The sequence below is a fragment of the Scyliorhinus torazame genome, chromosome 11 (assembly GCF_047496885.1).
Source record: "Scyliorhinus torazame isolate Kashiwa2021f chromosome 11, sScyTor2.1, whole genome shotgun sequence".
NCBI classification, from domain to species: Eukaryota; Metazoa; Chordata; class Chondrichthyes; order Carcharhiniformes; family Scyliorhinidae; genus Scyliorhinus; species Scyliorhinus torazame.
Genome location: NC_092717.1, coordinates 98,898,681 through 98,912,105, shown reverse-complemented (window position 1 = coordinate 98,912,105; position 13,425 = coordinate 98,898,681). Strand labels below are relative to the sequence as shown.

At 38.5% G+C, this 13,425-nt stretch overlaps 1 long non-coding RNA gene across 1 annotated transcript; it reads right to left on the bottom strand.

The window, feature by feature from the left end:
- Positions 1 to 470: 470 nt before the first annotated feature.
- LOC140386008 (uncharacterized) lies at positions 471 to 8,873 on the bottom strand. Its single transcript, XR_011933529.1, has 3 exons — positions 8,811 to 8,873; positions 1,410 to 1,471; positions 471 to 613 (listed from the first exon to the last, which is right to left on the bottom strand). It is a non-coding gene; the product is annotated as an uncharacterized lncRNA (long non-coding RNA).
- Positions 8,874 to 13,425: the final 4,552 nt, after the last annotated feature.

The following is a 13,425-nucleotide window of genomic DNA, read 5'->3' as shown; positions in this document are numbered from 1 at the left end:
CCATTGCCTGCCCAGAGCCAACCCGCCAGGCCGTCACTCACCTCCACGCTGGTCGGCGTGACCCTGGAGCACCGGGTCACGCCGATGAAAAGGAGGTTTGATTCACGTCGACGTGAACGGTCATCACGTCGACGGGACTTCGGCCCATCCGGAAGGGAGAATATCGGCAGGCCGAAAATCGGCTGCCTTGCGCAGACCCGTGACATTCTCCGCGGCAGCGGCGCCATTAACGCCCCGCCGACTTTTCTCCCTTCGGAGACTTCGGCAACCGGCGGGGGCGGGATTCACGGCGGCCAACGGCCATTCTCCGACCCTCTGGGGGGTCGGAGAATGACGCCCCTGATGCTTCTGGTATCTAAGCAGCCAAATGCACAGCAGTACTCACAAAGCAAATTGAAACTGAAGGTTACATTCTTGTAGACTTTATCTTAAAGCAGTAAAACAAGTAGCTGCAACTACAGCTGAGGGTATTGATTTTGTAATTTCAGCAAATTAAGAACAAGACAGGAAACCTATTAAACCTTTTCACTGATTGCCATTGGTATTTTTTGGCGATACTAGGATTGACATTTAAACCAGTAAGAGTGCTTTTTCTCTTCTTCAGCCAGACGCTCTGTTGAAAAAAATCAGAAATAACGTAAAACAGAAGCCGTGTTGACAAAACATATCGATTTTCATATATTGTTAGTATACAATTTGAAAAATGCAGGCACGGTATCATTGAAGATATACAAAATATCTTAGCTTAATTTCCTATAACTAATGTGTTTGAATATATTCCCATTTCTTTTATTATGTGAAATGTTATAAAGCACAAGAAATCTCTACTGTAATACAATTTAGTAACCTTTGGCAACAATATTATCTGTCAAAAGGTTTGAATAATGATTGTATGGGAAATTTCATATGAACCTAAGATTAATGGATATTATTATTGAATTATCTGTGCTTATATTTAGGTACATAATGTGCTGATTTTATTGCAAAGTTGCAATAAATATTTTCAGCGATTTTGAAACTATTGTTTACTCTGTTCAAATTCACGCTGTTGTACTGTGATTTGTTTCTCAAGTTCAATGTTTGCAGATTAATTCTATAAATTGCATAATTCAACTCAAACCCTTCTCAGGTTATCGAACATAGCTAAAAGTCACAATTTTTTTCTTGTATTTCAAGTTGTTTCATTGGACAAAGAATGTAATTTTGACAATCACAAGCACATAATTAAATAGAATACAGCAAATATTTGATAATCAGACACCAGAAGTAAATATGGAAGGAAAGAATTTTGAACAATTAAAAACGTTGATTGAGATTTGCATGTAGAGTTTAATTCATTTCCGCAGAACTCAGCAGAGAATGTAACGTAAGCTATTTACCCGGGTTGAAAATGAATTTATATTCCTTACAGTTTAAATGTCATTGTTCAGCCCCACTTCCATTTTCGAAGGCACTGAAACAGGCACTGATTCTGTGGGAAAATCACAGGTTAATTCATTGATTGCCCCTTGGAAATTACTGCTGTTAATTGTTAGGTAATTAACGCCATGCTGCAATTATGTTGGCCTTAGGGGGTGATTAATGTTTCAACATGTCACATTAGCAGTGTCTGGATTCTAAAAGCATTCCTTTCACATTAGATTTACAGAACAGATGGTTTATTGTCTGTGGTAACATTTTTTTCTTTTATTATAATCTGAGTGAGACATTTTTTTTTGTTTTAATCAATTAGCTACTCCATTAATCGTGCTTGAAAAATGATTGCGTAATGCAAAATTATTCAGCCAGGAAATTGTCAGAAGCCTCGCCAGTCTCAGATTTAGTGGCTGCTCTGCTTTCTCTTGGTAAATAGATTTTTTTGAAATTTGATTTGATGTTTTCTACCCGTACCATGTGTCAGTATACCCAGAAACTCCTCGTGCCATTTGGTGCTTACGCATCAAGTTGACATTGATCACATTGGCTGTGGACTTGTTGTGGCGATATCTCTAGCATTAACACCTCTGGCTAATCAGACTGACAGAACTTAGACCTAGACTGAAAAGCCAATCACATTCCCAGAAGAAGTTGAAGTGACAAGGCCACCACCCCTTAAGGTCACATTTATAAGGATTGTAGAGACGTGACTTCCAAACCACTAACTATAAATTTTCTATTCATTCCCATTCAAAACTGAGGCTTCCAGTTCAACACTTTTTAAAATGCCACCTCACAAAGACATCTATTAGAATATTTTATTCAGCATTTATTGTTAACTTTGCTTGATATTTTGTTGTCGTCCTTGAGTTTAATATTCCAAATGAAGAAACGGTAAATATGTTAACATTAATGTAATTGAGGTTTAAAGTTTTGCACATATTACATAGAATAATAACAGTAATGATACTGGCAAATTTATAATTCAGTGTTTACCTCACATGCAATATACAGCATGCAGCAATGTATTTCCTTACATCAAATTGCAAATTTAATTTCATTTGACAGCCTCATGCTGTGGTCACTGCATTAAAAGCAATGTGTTGTTATCCTGATTTAGGCATAACTAGCAGCAAATGAGCACTCAGCATGTTATTTGGCAATTGTTCTGAAAAGATGACATTTAGCATTTCCCCAAAAAAGCCTTGAAACTGGAGTCTAATTTGTGCCATTATTAAAAATACTGGGAGAAAAGTGAACAAACAGAACAACTAAATCATTCAGTGCATGAAAGCATTACTGGGAAACAATCAAACCTAACAAGAAATAGAAATGACTAATAATCAAGTAGCATGTGAAGAAAACAAAAAAAATAAGTTACAAAGGAGCGAAATGCATAACTTTCTGTCAGAATTTTAGGACCGTGAGGCTATCTTATTTGAATGAGTAAAATAATTTCCATATTTTTTACAGAGCACTTTTAAAATGATTTACATTTACATTGATTTGTGTTCCTCTGCACATCAGTCAGACGATCAGTTTGTATCTATTTTTGAGTATCCCCTTTTGTAATTTGATTGTTATTTTTGACATTTGAGTATAGCTTTTCCATGTTTGATTTCATCAATCAAGATGAATGGGTGGAGTATATAATTGTTTACCTTGATTTGTCTTGTCTATTATTGTATTCTCATATTTCTATGTACTTCCACATTTCATATTCTATTGTTTATTCACCATAAAGATAATACTGTTGAATCCACTTAGATCCATTATGTCATGCATTAATGCATTTAATACAGCTTTCAGATTTTGAGGAGTATCTTCTTGCTTAGAGCTTGACTACTTATTTTGAAATCAAATTAAAAACCACAGAGCACCGGATAGTATAGAATTGCAAGATGCATTTGTCCTAACCCTAGTCCTATTTACTTTTGTGTTTAAACTTCATGATTTTTATATTTGATCCCATAGGTGACTTCTTATTGTTCCCAAATTCTTCAGCTGGGATGGTAGAGAATCTGAGCTGTGGTTGCTCTGTGGTAGCCATTTATACCATTTAGTCATTTAACAGGAAATGTTTCTGTGTCTCCCTCGATTAAGTTCTTCATTGGTCCATGGGGCTTCAACCAAGGAACTGGCCCACAAAACTTTATCCTAACAGTTTATCCATGGGACTTCACCCAAACTACTCACCCATGGGAGTACATCCAAATGGTTCACCCATGGGACTTCACTCAAACTGTTCACCCATGGGAGTACATCCAAATGGTTCACCCATGGGACTTCACTCAAACTGTTCACCCATGGGAGTACATCCAAATGGTTCACCCATGGGACTTCTCCCAAACTGCTCACCCATAGGTCATCACCTAAACTACTCAGCCATGGGACATCACCTAAACTCCTCAGCCATGGGATATCACCCAAATTACTCACCCATGGGACTTCAACCAAACTACTCACCCATGGGACCTTGTCCAAACTACTCACCCATGGGAGTACATCCAAATGGTTCACCCATGGGACTTAACCCAAACTGTTCACCCATGGGAGTACATCCAAATGGTTCACCCATGGGACTTCATCCAAACTACTCTCCCATGGGATTTCACCCAAACTACTCACCCATGGGAGTTCACCCAAACTGTTCAACCATGGGAGTAGATCCAAATGGTTCACCCATGGGACTTCACCCAAACTGCTCACCCATGGGATTCACCCAAACTGTTCACCCATGGGAGTACATCCAAATGGTTCACCCATGGGACTTCACCCAAACTGTTCACCCATGGGAGTACATCCAAATGGTTCACCCATGGGACTTCTCCCAAACTGCTCACCCATGGGTCATCACCTAAACTACTCAGCCATGGGACATCACCTAAACTCCTCAGCCATGGGATATCACCCAAACTACTCACCCATGGGGCTTCACCCAAACTACTCACCCATGGGACCTCGTCCAAACTACTCACCCATGGGACTTCACCCAAACTGCTCACCCATGGGACTTCACCCAAACTGCTCACCCATGGGACTTCATCCAAACTACTCACCCATGGGACTTCATCCAAACTACTCACCCATGGGACTTCACCCAAACTACTCACCCATGGGGCTTCACCCAAACTACTCACCCATGGGACCTCGCCCAAACTACTCACCCATGGGACTTCATCCAAACTACTCACCCATGGGACTTCATCCAAACTACTCACCCATGGGACTTCACCCAAACTACTCACCCATGGGACTTCATCCAAACTACTCACCCATGGGACTTCATCCAAACTACTCACCCATGGGACTTCATCCAAACTACTCACCCATGGGACTTCATCCAAACTACTCACCCATGGGACTTCATCCAAACTACTCACCCATGGGACTTCACCCAAACTACTCACCCATGGGACTTCATCCAAACTACTCACCCATGGGACTTCATCCAAACTGCTCACCCATGGGACTTCATCCAAACTACTCACCCATGGGACTTCATCCAAACTACTCACCCATGGGACTTCATCCAAACTACTCACCCATGGGACTTCATCCAAACTACTCACCCATGGGACTTCATCCAAACTACTCACCCATGGGACTTCATCCAAACTACTCACCCATGGGACTTCATCCAAACTACTCACCCATGGGACTTCATCCAAACTACTCACCCATGGGACTTCACCCAAACTACTCACCCATGGGACTTCATCAAAACTACTCACCCATGGGACTTCATCCAAACTGCTCACCCATGGGACTTCATCCAAACTGCTCACCCATGGGACTTCATCCAAACTACCCACCCATGGGACTTCATCCAAACTACCCACCCATGGGACTTCAGCCAAACAGCTAGTTCATGGGCTTCATCTCAGCATCTTATTAAAGAACTAGAAAAATTTGTCCGATGAAGGAAGGACAAATCTGAATTCAAGCCAAGGCAAATTTGATCAGAGAGCTTTTATTGTGGGGGCTGTAAGCCATTTGAGACCTTGTCCACTGCTGTCCCACACTCTCCTGACTGAAATTTCAATCCTGTTATCCAGTTGGCATTTAGTGCCCTGTGAGCTTGTGTAGCTTGCAGTATGTTAACACAGTTATTTGCATAATTTGATTGAACAATACAAAGACAACAGAAAAGCAATTAACAATCAAAAGAATAATTATCCTTTTCTTTTACTTTCCTTTTTATGCTGATGGAAAAAATATAAAGGTTCCTTTAAGAAAGAATAAAGTGAGTAATGAATTACTGTACAGGGAGCATTTAGTTAAATAAATTAGTCTTAAAATGATCTTAACTGTTAAAACCATGATAGTCCACAATGCATACAATTGCTTTGTACAGCTATTATCCATTTAACAGTTTCCCATAGCACAGACCATGATAATTTTTATTTTATTTTATCAAATCGCAGAACAAGCTGTTTACATTTGCTTTTGCAGAAATTACTTGAGATAAGTACATTTGGAATTCATATAGCAAATCTAAAATAATCATAGAATAAAATCATAAAATCCCTATAGCGCAGAAGGAGGCCATTGAGCCCATCAAGTCTTCACTGACTTGCCGAAAGAGCACCGTACCTAGGCCCAAACCCCACCCTATCCCCGTAACCCCACCTAACTTTTGGACACTAAAGGGCAATTGATCATGGTCAATCCATGGAACATATTTCAGCACAAAGACACTAGCTGATGTTGTATTATGTGATTATGTGTATTAATATGATTGTGCAGTTTTATAATTTATACAATCACATAAATTTCATACAGCTTAAATTATGAACATGAACTTGTACAGTTCAGTTATGAATTTTTTAGCTGCAAACATAGTGGACAAGTTTTCTGATAATAACCTTTATTATTGTCACAAGTAGGCTTATATTAACACTGTAATGAAGTTACTGTGAAAATCCCCTACTTGACACACTCCGGTGCCTGTTCGGGTACACTGAGGGAGAATTCAGAATGTCCAATTCACCAAACAGCAGGCCGGGATTCTCCGATCCCGCACCGGGATCCTCTTCCGCCTCCGCCATGGTGGAGACCGTGGCGAAGGCGGAAGGAAAAGAGTGCTCCCACGGCACAGGCCCGCCCGCGGATCAGTGGGCCCCGATCGCGGGCCAGGTCACCGTGGGGGCACCCCCCGGGGCCAGATCACCCCACGCCCCCTCCAGGACCCCGGAGCCCGCCCACACCGCCTTGTCCCGCCGGTAAGAGAGGTGGTTTAATCCAAGCCGGCGGGACAGGCATCCTAGCAGCAGGACTTCGGCCCATCTGGGCCAGAGAATCGCCGGCTGAAGCCCACTAACCAGCGCGGCACGATTCCCGCCCCCGCCGAATATCTGGTGCCGGAGAATTCGGCAACCGGCGGGGGCGGGATTCACGCCAGCCCCCGGCGACTCTCCGACCCGGCCGGGGGGGGTCGGAGAATCTCGCCCATTAGATTTGCCATGACAGTTGAAAGCAACTAAACTACCAACTCTGTATGTGCCAAACAGTTGTAAGTTCTCAACACTCATCAGACCCTTCACTTCTGTCTGATCTTTCTCAATCAAAGTAAGCCAACATATCAAGTTCATCCTTCAAGAAACCCCAATAATAGCCCCTTGTTTCCATGCACATATAAGCTTGAAACAGCTTAGACCACTGTCATTTTCGCTTGCAGAATTCCAAACATAGAATCAAATCAACCATATTCTGTAACAGAAGGGCTCAGAGAGCAATAATACAGTTAAGTTACATTAAAAACATTTTAAAACCTTACGAACAGGTGGATTAGGTGCAGGAATGGGCCACTCAGGCTTTAGAGCATACTCCGCCATTCAATAAGGTCATAGCTGAACTGATTGTAACCTCAACCCCACATTCCTCCCTACCCCCATAACCTTTCACCCCCTTGTTAATCAAGAATCTATCTAGCTTTGCCTTAAAAATATTCAGAGATTCTGCTTCCACTGCCTTTTGATGAAGAGAGTTCCAAAGACTCAATACCCTCTGAGGGAAACAAATTCTCATCTCTGTCTTAAATGAACTACCCCTTTTTTTAAACAGGGTCCCCTAGTTCTAGGAAAACTCTCTCCACACCCACGCTGTCAATCTCCCTCAGGATTAAGGAATGTACTGCTAGCTTGAACAGGAAGGGTTACACTGAACTTGGGGTGAACTATTTGAAACAAGTGTGCTAATTGAAATCGAGACTTCTGTGTGTTTAATGAGATGCAATATATATGCCATTTATGGTTGTTGCTCTGTACTTATGAAATTTGTGTTTTTAATACATTCCATAGAAGAAAATGTAACCTCAATCATCTTTAGTTTCCTGTAATTCTCTATGACAAAGGAATTGCACAACACAGATCAAATATCAATTGCAACTTACTGACAACTTCAAGAGACTGGCTTCATAATAATATGAATGATAAAATGTTTGAAACATGTTCAGTGCACCTTCCATGCAAAATTAGTTTGATATTTTTGTTAACAAATGAATGTAAAATTCCAAACATTGTATATGGACTATTTGGAAAATATTGCATTTGGGTAAAGATTAGGATTTTAAAAAATATTGTAGAAGCTTTGTACAAATATTAATGTGCACATTAAATTAATAACAACAAATAGGGTTGTAGAGCTTTCAAAGTGGAAACTATAGAATTTGTGCCTGGAATAGCTGCTTTCTGCAATGGTCAAACATTGTACATTATGCGACTTTGCTTTGGTGAGAGTGATATGCAATAGGGGGCTAAAATTGATAGCATACTTTCCCAATGTGGAATTAGGAGTTTAAAAAAAAATATGTCACACATACAGAGCATTTCAAATATTTATTGCAAAAAACTGTATAAAAGAATTCAGTCACATTAAAGTGGGTTAAATATATTTTCTTAATCTGTTAAACACCAAAATAAATGACATAAACATTTTATGATTCAACCATTCCTTTGAAGCATCCTAATCTAAACTAAATTCTTCCAACAGGAAGTCTGAAAAATACATTCCAAATAATCAAACAATTTGCCTGTTCCTTGACAGTCACCTTTGTTGTAACACTTCTAAGCCTCTGGTACACGGATTTGTTATGAATCTTAAAATAATGATTGCTTTGACGTTTCAATGAAAAAAAATGAAAAAGAAAATATTTTCAAACCTCATGAGCACAATGGTAACTATGAGTTGTTGGAAACTATTAAGTAGCCTTTCAGGAATTGTGCATGATTTGTAAACACTTTAAACAAAGAAAATGTTGCTACATAAAATATTTGATCCTTAAGTTAAAAAAAAGTCAAACATTCAACAGAAAATCAGGATAATACAGTGATAATTAACAAACAGAATATCATGAATAGGAGGAAGCAGTGAATGTTTCACTGTTGACTAACCTTTCTACCTGATTAAAAGGACACTTCTGATCTCAACAGCAGTGGATACATTGTCTGAAATGCATTTCTAAAAAAGACCGGATGAAAAGAGCTTGCACAGCAAAATCTTACAAAAGTGTCAGGACAACAACCAGTAATTTATCATCAATGAAATTGCCGTAGAAACGTCAGATACCTGAGATTGTAAAGCTTTGCCTGTGTAGCTCACATTACAGCAACACTTAACACTGTTTTTAAATGTCTGTAAACAAAATACCATAGCCTTATCACAAAAGCATTGCTCATCGCTGCCATGATAAATAAAGTTTAATTGGCAAAATAAATTATTGTTTTGGAACAATGTCAAAAAAGGCTCTTGTGAATTTGAAACGAGAATTTATATTTTACAAAGCAAATATTTCCTCTTTCATGTTAAATGTATTTTACAAAACTGTTGGCATCTGATATAAATAGCACAAAGTTGATCAACTAAACAGGGAAAAAAAATCAATTGGACATAAGCAAATTTTGGTCAGGTATAAATACAGATGCAAACATTGCAATAATGTTTCAAAACAGAAGCACTTCATGAACAAAATGTAGTTATTTTACATTGGTGAAGAAGTCTTGTTTAGTAATGGAGAGGCTAATCCAGAAGACATCTGTGTACCTATTATTGCTAAAATCAATGCTGTGCTGGTTAAATTGATAAACCAATAGGAGACAAATATAGAATTGAGAGCTCTCATCCTTCTTTCTGAAAGGTGAATGAACTTTACAACAAAGCAAACAATGGCACAATGTAAATCATTTACAGCTTTGTTTAATCTATAACCTTGGTAAAGAAACAAGCTTTAAGAAAGACATTGACCAATGTTCAAGAATAATCTTTAGAAAAATTGTAGTTATAGAATTCCTACTACAAAATAATTTTGTATTGATAAATAGAGTACAGAATCAGTGTTATTAAATTTACATAATTTTTATATGTTTGCTCCTTAGCCATAAAAAAAATCAATATTACTGCATTACATGAAGGAAATATACACACTACCGCAATCTATAATGTTCGATCAGATTTGAGCAGTTTGTGCCATGAGATTATCACTTCCTAACTCAGGTCTGTTATGTAATATATTTTTATTATAATGTCTATGTGACAATAGTTTTGCGCCACGTCAACTCCCCCAATTCATTGCATGGTGGGATCGGCATTTGTGTGTTGCTGTGTTTTGACTTCATGCTTTCCCTGACTGATTGTTAAATTTAGTAGAACAAACTGTTTCTCCAATGATATATCATTATCACAACTTTGGGAGGCAATCCATAAAATCAATAAGTTTGTAGCCTAACTAGGATTTGGATTGCTTCCGTGCTGAGTGGCGCCCACACCACATGTCACGTGCAGTGAGCCATAGGCAATTGTACTTCAGTAAAAGGATGTCTCGTGCACTTGTTGTAACTATTGTCGATAAAACTCCTCTTTTCCTAAAGCCAGTGATGGAATAGACTTTTTAAAAGGCTTCTCTTCATATTGAGACATCACTACATTCATTTCAAGGTAATTTTTGTAAACAGTCGGAGGAGGTACAACCAAAAATAGCAGTTTGCTGACAACGTACTCAATTTAAAATAAAAATACTGATAGCTGAGTTCATTACGGAAACGTTCTTCCATCATAAACAATTGGAACTAAGACTTCTGAAACTTGATAAGTACAGCACAATGTCCATGACATCTTCAAACAAGAACTGCTTTCGGATGCAAACTGTTCAAATCTGCATTAATTAAGAGATCAAGATTTGCTTGCCTGGGTTAAAATGAGTCCATTGTGCTTAAGGTAATTAGTGTTTGATAAACAGGCCTGAAATGAGCTAAGACACAGCTGTCTGTGTTTGTGGTAGAAGACATATCAGTGGTCGTGCTACAACAATCGATTGGCTAGCTGTGACATCCCTCAAGCCATGTCACTAGAGTGAAAGAAACCCCAAATTGACCAATAATAAAGTGTTGGAAGTTGTAGTAGCTGCCTCATGGGGCTTGTACTTGTAGTGGAAAGCACACCCTTCCCCCACTGCCATCAATCCTCCCTGAAGGACTGTATGTAGCACTAAATTAGCGAACACGCCAACATAACATCTAGAAAGGGCGCCTGTTAAAGATCCCCACCCTCTCCATGACTGTTCTTTTCCCCAAGAAGATCTTTTGCTGGAAAATTCCAGACATATACTTTGTCAATAGGTTTTCTTTCCTCAGCATCTTAAAGTCTAATTGGAGCACCACTTATTGGTATTGAATGCCAGTTACCTGTTTTGTGATTCCTAAAATTGAACATCTGTGAATCAACAAAAGAAATTTAAATTTAGGCTGTGAAGCTCAAATAGGTATCACATGAGCACTCATTACAAAATAAAGCCCACCAACATCTATGCTATTTTAAACGTTTGTAGTGACTTACAAAGTGACACCTTTTTAATGACTCATTTTTTTCACCTAAATGAAATGTGTCAGCAATTGTTCGCTATTTCTTCTTGATTTTTACTGCTCAGATTGTGCAGTCTTTCTCTGTCATGGGCCACTGACCATACAGAACATCAGCCGACTTTATATCAAAGACCAACAAGCATGGAAGCTGTTGGTGTTAGTGCATTGAAGACCAGTGACCATAAATATTTAATCCATCAGGAGCATCTATGGGCTTTGACTGAGTCTCTCATCTATTCAGTCTTTTAAGTTCCATTGAAGAAAGATTAAAACATTACATCAGAAGTTTTTATATGCACTATAAAATTACAAAATGGTAATGCAGGTGAATCAGACTTCTTCAAAACTAATTGAGTCGGTTTGTAAAGAGTTTCTCACAGTGTGCTGTAATCTGATTAAATATGGTGGAAATTAGCCAAAGGATAAAAATCTTTAAAATAGTCCTTTTCTTTGTGTCGTAACCAAGGCAGTTTTATAAATTATGCCTTTTAAAATGAACACAGCCTAATAATGATTGATATAAAGCTACTATAAATGGTAAGAAATAGATTGTGGCTTTTGCTTACCTCAGGAATATTTTATTTGATAATGTTTATGATTTTGTGTGTCTTAATATGCCTAATTCTCTGAAGTACACAGAAGTTTCAACGTAAATAATGTACATACATTTGATGTATGTACATATTTGATTATTATAAGCCAAACTACTACACACTACGATACTGCTTCCCAGAATCATCACTAGTGCTCCTTGTTAATAATTGGAATCAGGGAAGATCTGAAGCTCACATACTTAACAATGGTTAATAAATTCCTCAGATAACACTGAAGCAGAACAATACTGCCTCAATGGACCAATGGCCTACATCTCCATTCTAACAATTTTCCGCCAATGCTTAATCTAATTTATTTTCTCACTGTGAAGTAAAATATAAAACAGAACATAACCTAATCTTAGATCTTACTTAAAATATTTACTTACTTAAAAATATTTAGTAGCCGTGTCTATTGTATGGTAGTGAAATTAATATTTTCTATGCGTTATTGATGTTCCAATTCAGCAAAGTGGGGGAGGGTGGAATTTATATTCGAGTCTTTATTTGTCTCTAATTAATGAACAAGTGTGTATCACCTTGCTGTGCAAAAATTGGATACCATTTTTCCCTACATTTCAACAATGATTACACTTCAAAAGGTACTTCATTAGCTGTGAAGGTCATGAAAGGTGCTATTTAAATCCAAGTTCTTTTCTTCGCAGCATTAATCTAAAGGTATTTTGGCAGGTTTGTATTAAATTTTATATCATTATATTTTCATTTACTCGTTCCTTTTGAAAATTGGGTTATTACAATAAAATTCAAGTTTGCTGTGCACAAAATTTGGACTTTCATTGCCAAAGTATAATTTAGAAAATGTGCGGATTTAGACTGAATTCAACATGTATTCATCTCCTTATTTTTAGATTCATATAAAAGCAGGATCATTCTGATTAAACGGAAGACCTGCATTGATTTAACAGCCATTTTACAGATATCAGGATTAAATTCAATATTTCTATTTTTACTTATGGTACAGGCTCCTTCTCCTCTTTAGGAAGTCAAACAGCAGGCAGGCAACAATTTTAACATAAATTACTTATGTCCTAATGTGGGTTGCACTATTAGTTCTCTTGAAAACAAATTTTTGACTCAGCAAAAGTCAAGGGCTCCTTCATCACCTTATTACAAAGCTGAATGAAAGCAAACATACTTTACTGACATTAACACCATGCATATAGAGGAAGACTTTCAATGACAAAATAAGTATAATCTATACATACTGTACTGATGATGATTCACTTTTTCAACTTGCTGTGCAAACCCCCAGTGTATTCTCAGCAAACAGTAAAATACATTTCATCATTTAAAAAAAAGAATCTTTATTGTCACAAGTAGGCTTACATTAACACTGCAATGAAGTTACTGTGAAAAGCTCCTAGTCGCCACATTCCAGAGCCTGGGGCGAGATTCTCCGACCCCCCGCCGGGTCGGAGAATCACCGGGGGCTGGCGTGAATCCCGCCCCCGCCGGTTGCCGAATTCTCCGGCACCGGAGATTCGGCGGGGGCGGGAATCGCGGCGTGCCGGTTGGCGGGCCCCCCCCCAGCGATTCTC